This window comes from Stegostoma tigrinum, chromosome 19 (assembly GCF_030684315.1).
Source record: "Stegostoma tigrinum isolate sSteTig4 chromosome 19, sSteTig4.hap1, whole genome shotgun sequence".
NCBI lineage: Eukaryota > Metazoa > Chordata > Chondrichthyes > Orectolobiformes > Stegostomatidae > Stegostoma > Stegostoma tigrinum.
The window spans coordinates 22,234,912-22,249,657 of NC_081372.1; the positions used below are offsets into that span (position 1 = coordinate 22,234,912).

General features: G+C 39.3%; 1 protein-coding gene across 8 annotated transcripts in view; it reads right to left on the minus strand.

Moving 5' to 3' along the window:
* LOC125461244 (disks large-associated protein 4-like) overlaps positions 1 to 14,746 on the minus strand; it is a 579,923-nt gene that overhangs the window by 534,275 nt on the left and 30,902 nt on the right. For 6 of the 8 annotated variants that reach the window (XM_059652770.1, XM_048549766.2, XM_059652769.1 and 3 more), the window contains exon 2: positions 10,970 to 11,040. The exons of the other annotated variants lie outside the window; for them this stretch is intronic. The gene's annotated coding sequence lies outside the window, so the exon portion shown is untranslated. The remainder of the gene's footprint in view (positions 1 to 10,969; positions 11,041 to 14,746) is intronic. 8 annotated transcript variants of the gene reach the window in all.

Consider the following 14,746-nt stretch of genomic DNA (forward strand, 5'->3'; position numbering starts at 1 on the left):
CAACGACATGGCTCTTCCTAAAGCTTACTTTGTTTTTTGCCTGCCCCTGCAAAAACACTGACATAATTTACGAACATGATGAAATGTGAGGCTGGATGAACACAGCAGGCCCAGCAGCATCTCAGGAGCTGCTGCTGGGCCTGCTGTGTTCATCCAGCCTCACATTTCATTATCCTGGATTCTCCAGCATCTGCAGTTCCCATTATCACTCCATAATTTACGAACAGTTGTGTTTTCAAAATCCTTCCAAATCTAGCCTTTGAACTTTCATTCAGCACAACATTTCTGCTTCTTCTTACATTCAACCTGCAAAGACTTTCAAATTATTCAACACTTATATGGGCAGACTGCCATCCTTATTAGGTATTCGAATGACTGCTCTAACAGCAGCTACATAGTACCTGGAAGTGCAGTTATGGGTCCCACTACCCACTGCAGCAGATCAGTTCACTTTTGGTTCTCATTGGACTGTTGTTGCCTCTGAACTTTCCAGGCCAGCATCTATATACTGTAAAAACACTCAGGGACTCTGAAGTATTAAGGACACTCAGCATCTCCAGAAAAATGAGAAAGCAATTTCTCTGCACTATATGAAATATTAGGCCTCTAACCATCAATCAGGAGAACAGTTTATTTATTAAATTGGAGATGGTGGCAGAGTGGTAATATCAGAGGGTTAGTAACATTGGTGAATCGGGACATGGGTCTAAATCCAATTACAATAGCTGATGAAATTTAAATTCAATTAATAGATTCTGGAATTGAAAGCTAGTATCAGTAATGTTAACCAGAAAGCCATCATCGATTGTCAAAAAAAAACCCATCTGGTTCAATAATGTCCTCCAGGAAAAGAAATTCACTGTCCATGCTCAGTCTGGCCTACGTTGAAATCAGACAGCAAAATGGTTAACTCTTAATTGCCCTCTTCAATGTCCCAACAGAGGATATACAGGCAGGAAACAAATGCTGATCATGCCAGTGACAGTGGCATCCTGTATAAAAATAAATTTCAAAAGTAATGAAATAGAAAGTCTCTTCAAATTTTTTTGCCAAGAACCACCATTCCAAACTCCTTTTCCAAATTATCACACAGGTCCAACCAATGCTGTGAAGCTCCTTCCAACATCTCCCACAAATATCCCTTGTAAATGCTTCACACGTCTTTTTCCCCCTCTTTCTATCCCAGTTCTTCCCTTTGTGCCTTGCCGGTCCATCCCTCCCCTTTCCTCTTCTATCTATGGCCCCTCTTCCTTTTATTTCTTTATTCTGCTTTGTCCAAATATTCTCTGACTCGAACGTGGCACCTGACTATTGACTAACCATGTACAATTCTAAAGACCAATGAATTTTTGTATTACATTGGGACCAATCACTCCATCACAAGCCAGGATTTGGGATTACAGATTTCCTGACTTTGTTTATAAACTCAAACCTGTCTTTTTAACAATTGTTTCCTTTTGGTTTTAATTCCATTCATCCCCAGGCTTCTTCTCAAGGGCAGAGACTTTGTATTTCTAAGTACCTGTCAATCTACAGGAACATCCCTCAACAATTAGCCTTTAGCTGACCCAGGTTGGTGTTATTTAGACCATATTCACAAGGTCAGCACCACAGCAAAGGCCTTAAAGGTTAACTCTACCTTAGTAATTGAACATCACTGCCCTGTGCGAGCTCCCAGATGACACAGGAAATGTGTCATTGGAGAAGAGCTGACATCTATAATAGAACAGATTTTTATTGAACCAACTTGATTGTAGATGCAGTCATTTTTGAAGGAGATATGTGACATTAGCAAAGGTGAAACTGTTTAGGGATGTAGCCTAAATGACTGATGATACCATGTAGTGTTTATTCCTAAAGAATAAATGCCTAAGCATTTTATAGCAGAAAGCCTGATAGCTTAATTATAAAAGTTACACACAAAGAAGAATTAGGACCTTCCCTTTTCACTGCACATTTCTTCTGTTTTTTTCTTCATATTTTGTTCTTACTCTGATTTGAAATGCATTTCAATTATTTGGTGATAATGCACTGAAGCCAGCAAATAAAATTTGCGAAAAACATGGGATAACAGACTGAGAGATTAGTTTATATGCTGTTGACAAATATTTTTAAGACAAATATTGCAGTGGGCACTATACACAATGCATGAGCCCCAGATACATTTCATGTTGACACATCTTAATAGAACAGAAAAATGTACTGCATCGGATTTATAACGCAGAAACCAGTCATTGACCTAACTGATCCACGCCTGTGCTTATGCTCCACATGATCCTCCTCCCACTCTATTTGCTTAATTTTAGTCTGTTAACAAATTATTGAATGACTGTACAGAATGTGAAATGATTCAAAATAATCCATTGTTTGTGGGAAATAAATAAGTGGAGCTTTCAACTGAACTTGAAGGCAAGTTTTAAGAATGAATAGTTTGAGAAGAATGAATAGTTTGAGTTATACATTCCCATGTACAATTTGCTTTCCTCTGACAATTATTTGTCATTCCTTACATGCTGTGGCACTGAATCACTTTTCATTCCTACTCACTTTGACACCTTTCTGTGCTTACTCTGACATCGAGTTATTCAGAGGTTCTTACTCCTATCATCAGTTGACACTACTCTTTGAACCTCCCATTTTAGATTTCTCTTTTTTTCTGTTGGCAAAAAAAATTCTCAAAATTTATTTGACCAGAATGTCCCCCTTGCACCTTTCAGTTTTCCCCTCTTACTCAGGAATTTTCTTTCATTATAAAGCACTTTGATGCATGACATTGACTTTCAACAGTGCTGCATATATGTAAGTTACATTTGCTTCAAATGACTTTCAAGGTAAGTCAATTGTTTTATATGTTGACCTGTCTAAATTATATTCCAAAACAATCAGCCAAATTCACTTCATAGAATCAAATTGCACTACAAAGTTTCCACCTGATCATAGAAGCAGATCTTTTGATTAATTGGGAACAAAAATGCGTCATGTTGCTTTATTCTAAATGTTAATGGCTACGAAGGCTTTAATTGTTCACAACCATGGTCACAGTGGTGACAATGTAATTAGTCTTTGTGGACTTGAGCTAAAATTCCCATCTGAAAGTTTGGCAAAGATCTGTAGCTCGGGTTGTGGGTGAGGTTGTTGACTTGCTCACCGAGCTGGCTTGTTTTTGTTCAGACGTTTCGTCACCATGCTAGGTGACATCACCAGTGGAGCCTCCAATGAAGTGATGTTATTCTACTCCTGTCCGGTCCATGATGATGAATACTGTCATTTCCGGTTTTGATCTGTGTGGGTTTGTATATGGGGTCAAATTCTATATGATTGTTTATTGAAGTATGGATGGAGAACCATTCCTCTAGGAATTCCTATGTGTCTCTATGTATGGCTGGGGCTACTATGGTTACCTTGTCCCAATTAAATTGATGGCTTTCATTGTCCGAATGTATCAATATTAAGGAGAGTTTGTCATGCTGTTTTGCTGCTAGCCAATGCTCATGAATTCTGATGGTTAGTTTCCTCCCTGTCTGTCCCATATGATGTTTGTGGCAGTCATTGCATGGTATTTTGTAAAGCACGTTCATTCTGCCTGTTGTGGGTATGGGGTCTTTCAAATTGTAAGTGTGTGTTGTAGAGTGACTGTGGGCTCATAGGCCACTATAATTCCTAGTGGTTGTAGGAATCTTGCTATCAGTTCCGATATATTCTTGATATCGGGCAGTGTGGCCAGTGTGTTGGGTTATACTATATCCTCCTGTTGTTGTCAGGAGGACACAGCACACCCTAACATACCGGCCACACTGCCCTACATCAAGAATATATCGGACTGATAACAAGACTGCTAAGACCACTAAGAATCATGGTGCCCCACAAACCCACAGCTGCTCTACAACAAGCACTTACAATTTGAAAGAACCCATTCCCACAACAGGCAGAACAAACGTGGTTTACAAAATACCATGCAATGCCTGCCACAAACATTACATTGGACAGACAGGAAGGAAACTAACCATCTGAATTCATGAGCATTGGCTAGCAGCAAAACAGCATGACAAACTCTCCTTAATACCAGTACATTCAGACAATGAAGGCCATCAATTTAATTGGGACACAGTAACCATAGTAGCCCAAGCCAAACATAGACACACATGAGAATTCCCAGAGGTATGGTTCTCCACCCATATTTCAACCAACAATTGTATAGACTTGGATCCCATGTACAAACCCACACAGATCAAAACCATAAATGACACTACTCACCATAACGGACTGGGCTGTATATATTTCAAGCGGAGTAGAATAACATTGCTTTATCGGAAGCTCTACTGATGATGTCACGTAGCATGGTGACGAAATGTCGGAACAAAAACAAGCCAGCTCACCAAGCAAGTCAACAACCTAAAATTCCCATTCTAAGTGATTATCAATGCACCTGTTAAAATAATATCTCTATGAATGATGAAGCAGAGGGCATGAAAACACCTGCTGACAATCACATAGAAATAGTTTCTTTGGTGCTTTGGTGAGATCCTTAAGGCCCTCAAGGGTTCACACATTTTGTAACAGATGTTAAAAAGTCAATAGGAAAATCATTCCAGTCTGGAGCAAAAGAAATAACAGTTGTCAAATCAGTTCCAATTTTTTGCTAATTAACCTCAATATTTTATGACCAATGATACCTATTGCTTTTGTATATATGGTTCACTTCTGAGAATACGTAAGCAATGGTTTAAGGAGCAGCAAAGATCAAACACAGGTCGATTAGCAGTTAAACACTAGAATGATGTTCTGAGAGTAATGCCACAAAAGGCGTTTTTTTTTAAATGCATCAGAAAAGAATAAATCAATATGGTCTTAAATCCATCTAATAGATTTAAGATTGAGAATCATGCTGGAAATATTATATCCTTCTCAAAAGGAAGTTAACACATCCATAGTAATTAATTAGCTCAACTAATCACTAAACATGCATCAGAATCACAGATGTAGGTATTGCAATAAACAGGGATTTACCTTGAGATTTGAAACATATGTGAAAGGTTGGCCCTATCGTTAATAGCAAATCTCAGCCCCAGCTTCATCAATGTTTTCCTGTTTTGTTCTTCCAGGTTACAGAAGATTATACAGCTTCAGCTGTGACATTTATCGTGATTGGTCGACTCCTAATACAGTCAAATTATTATTTTGCCAGATGCAATCAAGCATAAAAATAAACACATAAAATGATAATGAGGATCAAGACAGCAATATTTTGAATAAATTTCCATTTATCCATTTCTTACTTTATTTTTAAAGGAGTTTGGATTGTGGAGTCTTTGCACGCATTCAGTTTCTGGAACAGCCGCCTCTAATTATTTGTCTCAAACATCACCTTGTTGGCAATCAGGAGAACATTTGAGCTGGAGCAGATGCGACATCTGCAACAACACAGCCTTTCACATCGTGGGTTTGCACCTCTGTAATTCAATTTTAGCTAATGCTACAATAAAAAAATCATTAGCAGCAGCAGTTCCCATATCAACGTGCACAATTTCCTCATCATCTAAATAGAGGCACAACTGTGTTTCATGCTTGGCTCAATGGCAATGCAAATAGATACTGCTTGGTATGGTTAAAAACTAGAACCGTTATGAATTGTACCATAGACTTCCTTAGAATTTAATTGGATCCCTGAGAATAATATATTTATAATTGTAGAGATCTTTTAATTGTATGCTTTTTTCAAGCACCTGTTGTTGAAATCTTTATTCCAAAATAGTTGACACTGTATCCATATTTATCTGAAATTATATATTTTTTAAACCAAGGTTAAATATGTATTACAGATAATATCAGCGTTTATTTTGAATCTAAAGCAATTACAACCAATTTAAATAAGTCTTGAGTTTAATGCAACAGAATCCACTACAGGTAGACTGCCACCAAAATAAGCACCAAATGGCTGGTAATAGCAGGCGTTTTTAGATTCAATCTTAAGTGTTTAACATAATGGTGCAGTTTTTAACTTCTACAACTTAGTAGAAAACTGGTGGAAGAAGATTAGCAATTTGTCATACAACACACTAGATCCTCCTTTGTGGGATGATAACATCACAACAACAAATTTAAGATTGACAACACCTGAAGCTGAGGAGATACGACTGATGCTTGTATTAGTCGTGTGCACTTCAGGGACTTTTCCACATTTTTTTTACAGACTGAGCAGACATCGTGCAAAAGGGCAAGCCTGATAGAAAGAGAGACAGTGAGAGGAAGAGATGGATAGCAAACATGGAAGCGTCAATGAATGAGTGAGAGGGTTGCAATTAGAGCTGTGAGAGGAAGGGTGTGAAGGAGAGGAAAGGAGTGCATTAGGCCAGTACAAAAAGTAGCACTTTCAAGACAGCATGTGCATTGGACAGTGCAATATAGAGTATGAAAAAATAAGTCAGACTCAGCAAGAGCATGAGTAAGGAGGATGGATGGAAATGAGCCTATGAGAGAGAACATGGACGAATGTAAAAGATCAAAAATGTGAGTTTGAGGGGTGACAGATGAAGAACAAGAAGGATGAAAGATAGAGGGCATGAGAGAGTGCACAGAAAGGCTCCCCAGAAAAGTCAGCTGTCCCAGACAGACTTGCTTGAGTAAATGAGGAATTAAGAGCTGTTCAAAGGGGAAATCATCAGTGCTGCCAGTGTAGCACTTTAAAATGCAAATTTCATGGTCTTGTACAATTCATGATGTTGCGTCACAATAATCAAACAGCCTTTTGTCAGTTTCAAATTCAGTGATAGTCTTGTTACAGTATTATCTGTCAATTTCTTATACAATATTACTTAAGATCCAGAACTTTTAAAAGTCATGCTATGGAAGAATTTCATCTCAGCTTTTTTAAAAATGTTTATTGCTAATTCTTCCCCGACCCCAGAAACAATCACCCAGAATTTGCTAATAAAACAATAATGAAAAATGACATTGTCAATATGTATGTTTTCCCACACTTGGGATGAAAAAGAGGCACCTTGCGAATTATCGTACTTATTGAGAATTATCACACCAGCTCATTTGTCTTGAAACACTTTCTAAGTTTTCACCTTAAATTGGAATTCAACTTGCCACAAAAAATTGGGCTCATATATATATAAAGCACAAGTACCTGCAACACCAATCAATCCCTTTAGCCCAGAAAGGAAGCTTTTGTGAAATGAGGCATTCAAGAGAGTATGAATGATTATTTGAATAGAAATGGTGTGCATGGGTTCGGGTGCATGTTGGGATCACAACTACTCACGTCATACGTTAACAATCCAGATGAAGAACTGAGGGCATTGTCGCTAATTTTACAGATGAAACAGAGGTAGATGGAGGGACAGGGAGTGTTGAGGTGGAATTTCTTCAGCCAGAGGGCAGTGACTCTGTGGAACTCACTGCCTCAGACAGCTGTGGATGGCAAGTCATTGAGTGTATTTAAGACAGAGTTAGATAGGTTCCTGATTGGTAAGGGGATCAAGTGTTATAGGGCATAGGCAGAGAAGGGGAGTAAAAGAAACGTATCAGCCTTAATCAAGTGGCTTAATGGGCTGAATGACCTAATTCTGTTCTTTCGTTTTATGATCTTAAAAGGCAGGAGATTGGTACTAGATAATGGAATCAGTGCAGAAATGATGGGCCGAATGGCTTCCTTTGCACTGTAACATAACTGTGATTCTGGGAGCAATTTACACAGTTGAGTTGAATTTCTACATGCAGTCAAATCAAAGTTATTAAAATTTCAATTTTTTACTTTTATTATTTTTTTCTCACTTTCAATCCTTCTTTCTCATCTAACCCAATCTTTCTTTCTCTCTGGACCTCAGTAATGGATCTAACTCTAGCTCACTGCTCTCTGCAGCATAGGCTGCATTGTAATTGCCACAGAGATACCAGGTCATACTTGCACCAACTTACAGGTCAAACTATCTCTGAGTTGGAGAACAAGACAAAAAGTTTAAAAGGGTCAAACTATGAAATGGCCAATAATTCTTAAATATATTTGGTGACCATTTCCCTTGTGCACTGCTTTCAAATGTTACTGTGTACATTCATTTTTTAAATTATGAATAAATATGGTGGCAATGCCTACCAGCCAAAAGAATGACATATCTGAAATGTACCCACATACTTAATGCAAAATGGCATCATACAGTCATTGAGTTGTACAGCATGGAAACAGACCCTTCAGTCCAATTTGTCCATGCTGACCAGACATCCTAAATTAATCTAGTCCCATTTACCAGCATTTGGCCCATATCCCTATAAATGCTTCCTCTTCATGTACCCATCCAGATACCTTTTAAATGTTGTAATTGTATCAACCTCCACCACTTCATCTGGCAGCTCATTCCATACATGCACCACCCTCTGCGTGAAAAAGTTGCCTTTTACGTCCCTTCTCATATCTTTTCTCTCTCACATTAAACCAATGCCCTCTGGTTTTGGACTCCCCTACTGTGGAATAAGATCATGTTTGATTAAATTTGACAGTAATACAAGTGCAGCCTTCATATATGAAACAATTTGGAAATATGTAATCTTACAATATTTTAAAGCCTAGAGTGGTGAAAGAACAGATTTCAGTATATTAATATGCCAAGACCTTGTCTTTGAGTAACAAGTTGATACATGCTGTCCTCTACAGCGATATATTTTATGGGAATAGCTACTTTTCCCAATTCTGATATGGAATGTAAACTTGAATCCATGAAAAATGTCATACGAAAAATGCTTGTACATAACATTCCTGCATTTGAAGGATGACTTATAGAGTTTAAAATGCACATGTCTTATCTGCACAACAGTGGCTAATAAAAAGTAAAGTATTATATTGGGTAGTTGCAATTTATGTTTATGTACAGTTTAAAATGAAGTACATTTTGATGCCAGATAACAAAGTGTGGAGCTGGATGAACACAGCAGGCCAAGTAGCATCTTAGGAGCACAAAAGCTGACATTTCGGACCTAGACCCTTTTTTGGTGAAGGGTCTAGGCCCACAACGTCAGCTTTTATCCTCCTGAGATGCTGCTTGGCCTGCTGTGATCATCCAGCTCTACACTTTGTTATCTTGGATTCTCCAGCATCTGCAGTTCCCATTATCTCTGATACACTTTGATGCCAAATCATTTAAAATAACAATTATCAAATTTTCATCTAAAAAGATGAAACACGGGCAGAACAATGTTTGGCAAAACAATGCACCCAACTAAAAAGCATCTGATGGTGATTGTTATTATCCATTTGGCAGGTCAGAATTTCATATATTGATTGGAAGAAAATATTTTTTCAGTTAAACACTGTGCAGTTTAGGCTTGGTACAGATGCACACTGCAGTTATACGGATCACATCTGTAATTCATTACTATCAGGGCATTGGGCAAAGGGATTCAATCAGTAATGTAAAATGGCCGAGGCAGAAAGCTCCAAATTACTTGAGGTCTCATCGAAAGGAAGGCTACTTGTAGTCACAGTGTTAGGTGTATATTATCATTACCACTAATCAGGGTATGGTTTTGTACTGGGTCTTCAAATTACAGCAGAACATATTTTGCATTAATAATAGCCCATTGTGATTTTAAATGTCAAAGACCCTGCAATGGATTTGATACCATTTCTTATTCTGATTTAGTTGGCCAGGCCTTCTTTGTCTCTTTCAAGTATTCATCAATAGATGATTTCCACCGGTTACATGATGTGGATTCAGTGCTCAAAGCACATATTTAGTTACATTTGGGATGCATTCAGTAAACCAAACCCCTGGTCTTCTGAGTCATATAAAAGAGAAACAAGACAGCATGCATCATCAATTATTCAATACAACGCAGTCATCAGCTGAGATTTTCTGTGTTCAAATCCTAAAATTCATAAATGGTTGCACTCTCAATTCTGGGTAGATTGTGGATTCAATCTTGCCTGCTGGCCATCATTAGCATCACTTTGCTAACAGATATATATAGACTTAGAATTCCCACAGTGTGGAAACAGGCCCTTCGGCCCAACAAGTCCACACCGAACCTCAGAGCATGCCCCTAGACCCATCCCTCTATAGCCCACTTAATCTACACCTCCCTGAACACTATGGGGCAATTTAGCATGGCCAATCCACTTACCCTGCACATCTTTGGACTGTGGGAGGAAACCGGAGCACCCAGAGGAAACCCACACTGACACAGGGAGAATGTGCAAACTCCACACAGACAGTTGCCCGAGGCTGGAATCGAACCCAGGTGCCCGGCGCTGTGAGGCATGATCAAGTGCGGTTCTGAGGGGCAGCAGCATTGCTGGAGGTAGTGTACTTTGAATGAGATTTTAAATCAAGGTTTTTTAATGTTGATTTTTTGAAGATTATACGGTAAAATTTAAAGAAGAAACAAGGATTTCCCTTATCGTCCTTATCAATATTTCTCCCTACATTAGCTTCATTGCATGCCTACATGCTTTATGGCTGCAATTCGGCATACCATGTACAGGCATTATCCCAGGTAGTAGTCACTGCACAGCAAGCTAATTGAATGTATTTAAAAATGTTCCAAATGTTTGTGATGTGAATGAAAGTGTCTCTCTTTGTAAAACTAATCTTACAGTGTGTGCTGTTTGACAATGAAATCATGAGTTCAAAGTGAGAGGGGTAAAGTTTGAGGGAGATATGCGTGGAAAGTTCTTTACACAGAGGGTGGTGGGCACCTGGAACGCATTGCCAGCGGAGGTGGTAGACGTAGACACATTAGCGTCTTTTAAGATATATTTGGACAGGTACATGGATGGGCAGGGAGCAAATGGACACAGACCGTTAGAAAATAGATGACAGGTTAGACAGAGGATCTTGATCGGCACAGGCTTGGAGGGCCGAAGGGCCTGTCCCTGAGCTGTAGGTTTCTTTGTTTCTTTAGGCGCTATCTCAAAGAAATATTCAATATCTTGAAGCAACTGAGAAAGTACAAATTTTAAAAGGTCACTTACTTCACTTGAAAATACACATGATACAGTTCCTTTAGGAAACAGCCTTGAATTATCTTGCACAACTCAATCTCCTTTAACAAATGAATAGAATAAAATAGAGCCATCAATTATGGTGCACAATCCCTGTCAAAAAAACAGGCATAAGCGAATGATACACAATTATGTTATCTCTTATCTTATAATTAAGAGTTCCCTCTGACTGATCTTATTCACATATTTTTCTCTATACCAAAGTATAAACAAAAAGCAATCATAAATTGTGATATTAAATCCTAAACAACATAATCTATTTAAGGTACACTATCCAAACCTATGACAGACAATAACATTCACTTTGGAAACAATATCCATTTGTGAAAGCAGTATAGCTGCCCTTGGCAATGACATAAATACTTTCTACTGGTAATGTTAGGAGCTGTTTAAGGTGTTCTCCTTCAAAACAGAGAAATTACGATAATATCAGGGCATACTGTAAGAACTTGATCACTTTTCAGCTATATTTGCCTACGTTCATCATGAAAGGAGCCTTCTATCAGGCAGCACTATGCATCAAATGTCAGCCATGGCTCAGCAGGATAGACATACAAAATTTTTTGAACAGACAGATACATTTTCAAAAAAAGCAAACATACCTATCAAGCCTATAACCAAGGTTGCTTGTTGATTAACAGTGCCCCACAAAAATAGTCAGAAGCTTACCCTCTTGCTCCCTTTTTAGTTGGATTGCCAGCTGAAACAGGGCATCACTTATTGCACACATGCAGTTCAATCTTCCAAGCACAACATGTAACCTGTAACTGGCAAAGGTGCAACAACTGCCCATTTATCTCCTCCCTCCCCCCTATCCAAGGGCCCAAACATACCTTCCAGGTGAAGAAGCACTTCACCTGCACTTCCCAGAATCTAGTCTACTGCATTCGTTGCTCACAATGTGGTCTCCTCTACATTGGGGAAACGAAGCACAGACTTGGCGACTGCTTTGCAGAACATCTACATTCTGCTTGCAAGAAAGACCCTGAACTGCCTGTTGCCTGCCACTTCATTGCACCACCCTGCTCCCTGGCCAACATCTCTGTCTCTGACTTGTTGCAGTGTTCCAGCAAAGCAAAACACAAGCTGGAGGAACAACACCTCACTTTCTGCTTGGGGACCCTACAGCCCTCTGGACTCAATACTGAGTTCAATAATTTTAGGGCCTAAACTCTCCCATGTCCCAGACCCCAACCCACACACCAGGCCTTGATGCCACATAGCCTGCCATTACACACCCCCTGTTGTTCATCACTATCAGTCCCCATTAACAACTATTCACTCTCCCAGCCTGGTCGTTAGCAACTCCTTTGTCTGCCCAACTGTCTTTCTCTCTCTTTGGGCTCTATCCTATCATTTACTCCTAACCCCACCTGCCTGCCTATTTTCTGCACATAAAATGACATTTTCCTAGCCAGCATTAATTCTGAGGAGGGGTCACTGGACCCGAAATGTTAACTCTGTTTTTTCCTTCACAGATGCTGCCAGACCTGCTGACCTTCTCCAGCAACTTTGTTTTTGTTCAATCTTCCAAGACATTGAATGACATTGGCAATGGTGAGAAATTTGGGAGAATGAAAGAATGAAAGAATGAGATTCTTGACATCACAAAAACATGTCTGACTTCCCCCTTAAACTTTCAACAGCTAATACAATTATGAGCCTGTCTGCAAATACGAGCACCTCATTATTAGTTAAGCATATCTCATTTCTATGCAGTTCATGATTCTCCAAGGTAGTGGTGAGGAAATGCCAATTCCCAACATGATTCCTGAAGTGGTTACTAGTAGGTGTGGATCACTGGTGTATTCTTCAGGTCTCATGTTAGCCAACATTCCATAACAGCTCATGGCATATCCTGCATCCACAGAAAATACCAGTCTCACCACATCTTTATTGTTGGTTTTGGACTATCGCAGAAGATACTTCAGACCTGTACATTTGACCTTGCCAACACTTTACATACAAATGCTTCTGCCAGGTTGTCTTGTGTACATGCTCTCATCTCGTTATTCTGCACAGTGTACATTTTGCAGCTCTGGCTTGCTTTTTTAGCATCCATTTTCTTTAGGCATATTTGGGTGCTCACAGCATCTCTGCCTTGTCTTGCATTATAGCACAAACAGTAAGCTAAGCAGCATGTCACATTTGCCAGCAATGACCAGACAAGTGGTTGGGTATCTTTCTGTCCAGCAATGCTACATCAACAGCTTTCATGGCAAACACACCTGATGTGCTTCATTAGCAGCTACGTCCATATGTCTAAGGGGAGTAGTCCATTGTAATGGAAGGAGCACCATGACAAGAAGGGTGGCCATGGTCATTTGGGCACTTATGCTATCAGGGTCTGAGGTAGTCAGTTCTCCAGGCAAGTCTGAACATTCTGAGGGGTTCAGGTTAAGTTAGTCAGGGAGCTGTAGATGCATCAGTCAGGGTTCTGGTCTATCCTCAGCTGAGTTATCCTCACAAATCAGTCTGCTGAAGAGTAAGACACAATAAGTCCAGGGGTTTTAGACAGCAGCTATCAAGAATAGTTATAAGAAGAATTTCCATGCTGCATTGGGGAAAGTAGGAAACCCAAGTGTGAGAATTAGAACCATTGTGCTGGAATTCAAAAGGAGTAATATCTATGAAGAGGGCACCTCCAAATATAAGGGTGAGAGCTGATATACCATGGGATGGCACAGGGTACTACAGGATGGATTTTTTTTCTTGCAAATCACCATTACCTTGACTTCAATGGGTATTGGGTGGGGTTAAGGAGAGTATGTTGTGATTGTGGGCAAAGTTATGCAGCACTCCAGGCGCTGAGTGGGAATACTGGGGATATTCGCAGTTAAATAAAAGATTTGGGTGTGAGTTGGAGAGAATCAAAGCTGATGGGTTTGACAAGGACACTTGCACAGAAGATACATAAAGGATGGTGAGAAACCATGACTAGCTTAGAACACAGAGTCAGGAGCACAACCTGGTTATCATTCCAACTCTCAATAGCATAACAGCATGTAAATTGGCTCTGAGAATAATCAAAGTGGGCAAAGTAATTTGTTCTTTTTTGTCCGCAAATGCAGGGTGCACTCGTGGGCAATGTGAGATTTCATTAATCAGAAATCAATAAAATCCAGTGATGATGCACATTCATCAGATTATTCTGCATGTGCAGCTCATGCATTGACCAACAATTCACATTTCAAATCTTGGTCACAAGCAATCACAAGAATGCCATTGATCATGACAAAGTAATCCAACTAAGCTTTGTGAAGCAAAAGTGATCACAGGGGAATTTAAAAGTGTCACCAGCATTATTCAATTTTCAAACACATTTCAAAAGTCTAACAGCTACAGAAGGATGTGGAGCTGTTTTCCTCTCAGTCAGAAAAGTAAGTAGGTGAGATTTTCTATTCAAGGTTGCACTTTGTGACCAATGAGTTTGTAAGTCAAGGAGTAGTACTACTACCACTGTTATTTGCCCCAATTTAATTGCACAACAGATTTGGTGATGCATACATCTGCATACGATGCAATATCTCAAAATGTCCATGTAGATGCATTTCATGGTCTTTCTTCTGGAAACAACTTCATTGCAGCTTATCTTAGAGCCTTATTTGTGGTCAATAAAACTGCTCAGGAATCACAGTGCTGATAAGGCGTTCTACTCCTGACATTCACAATATTGATTCATTGCATCCATCCTGAATGAATCAAGCAATGGCGTGTGCCATTGTTGCATTGATACAACAAAAGCAC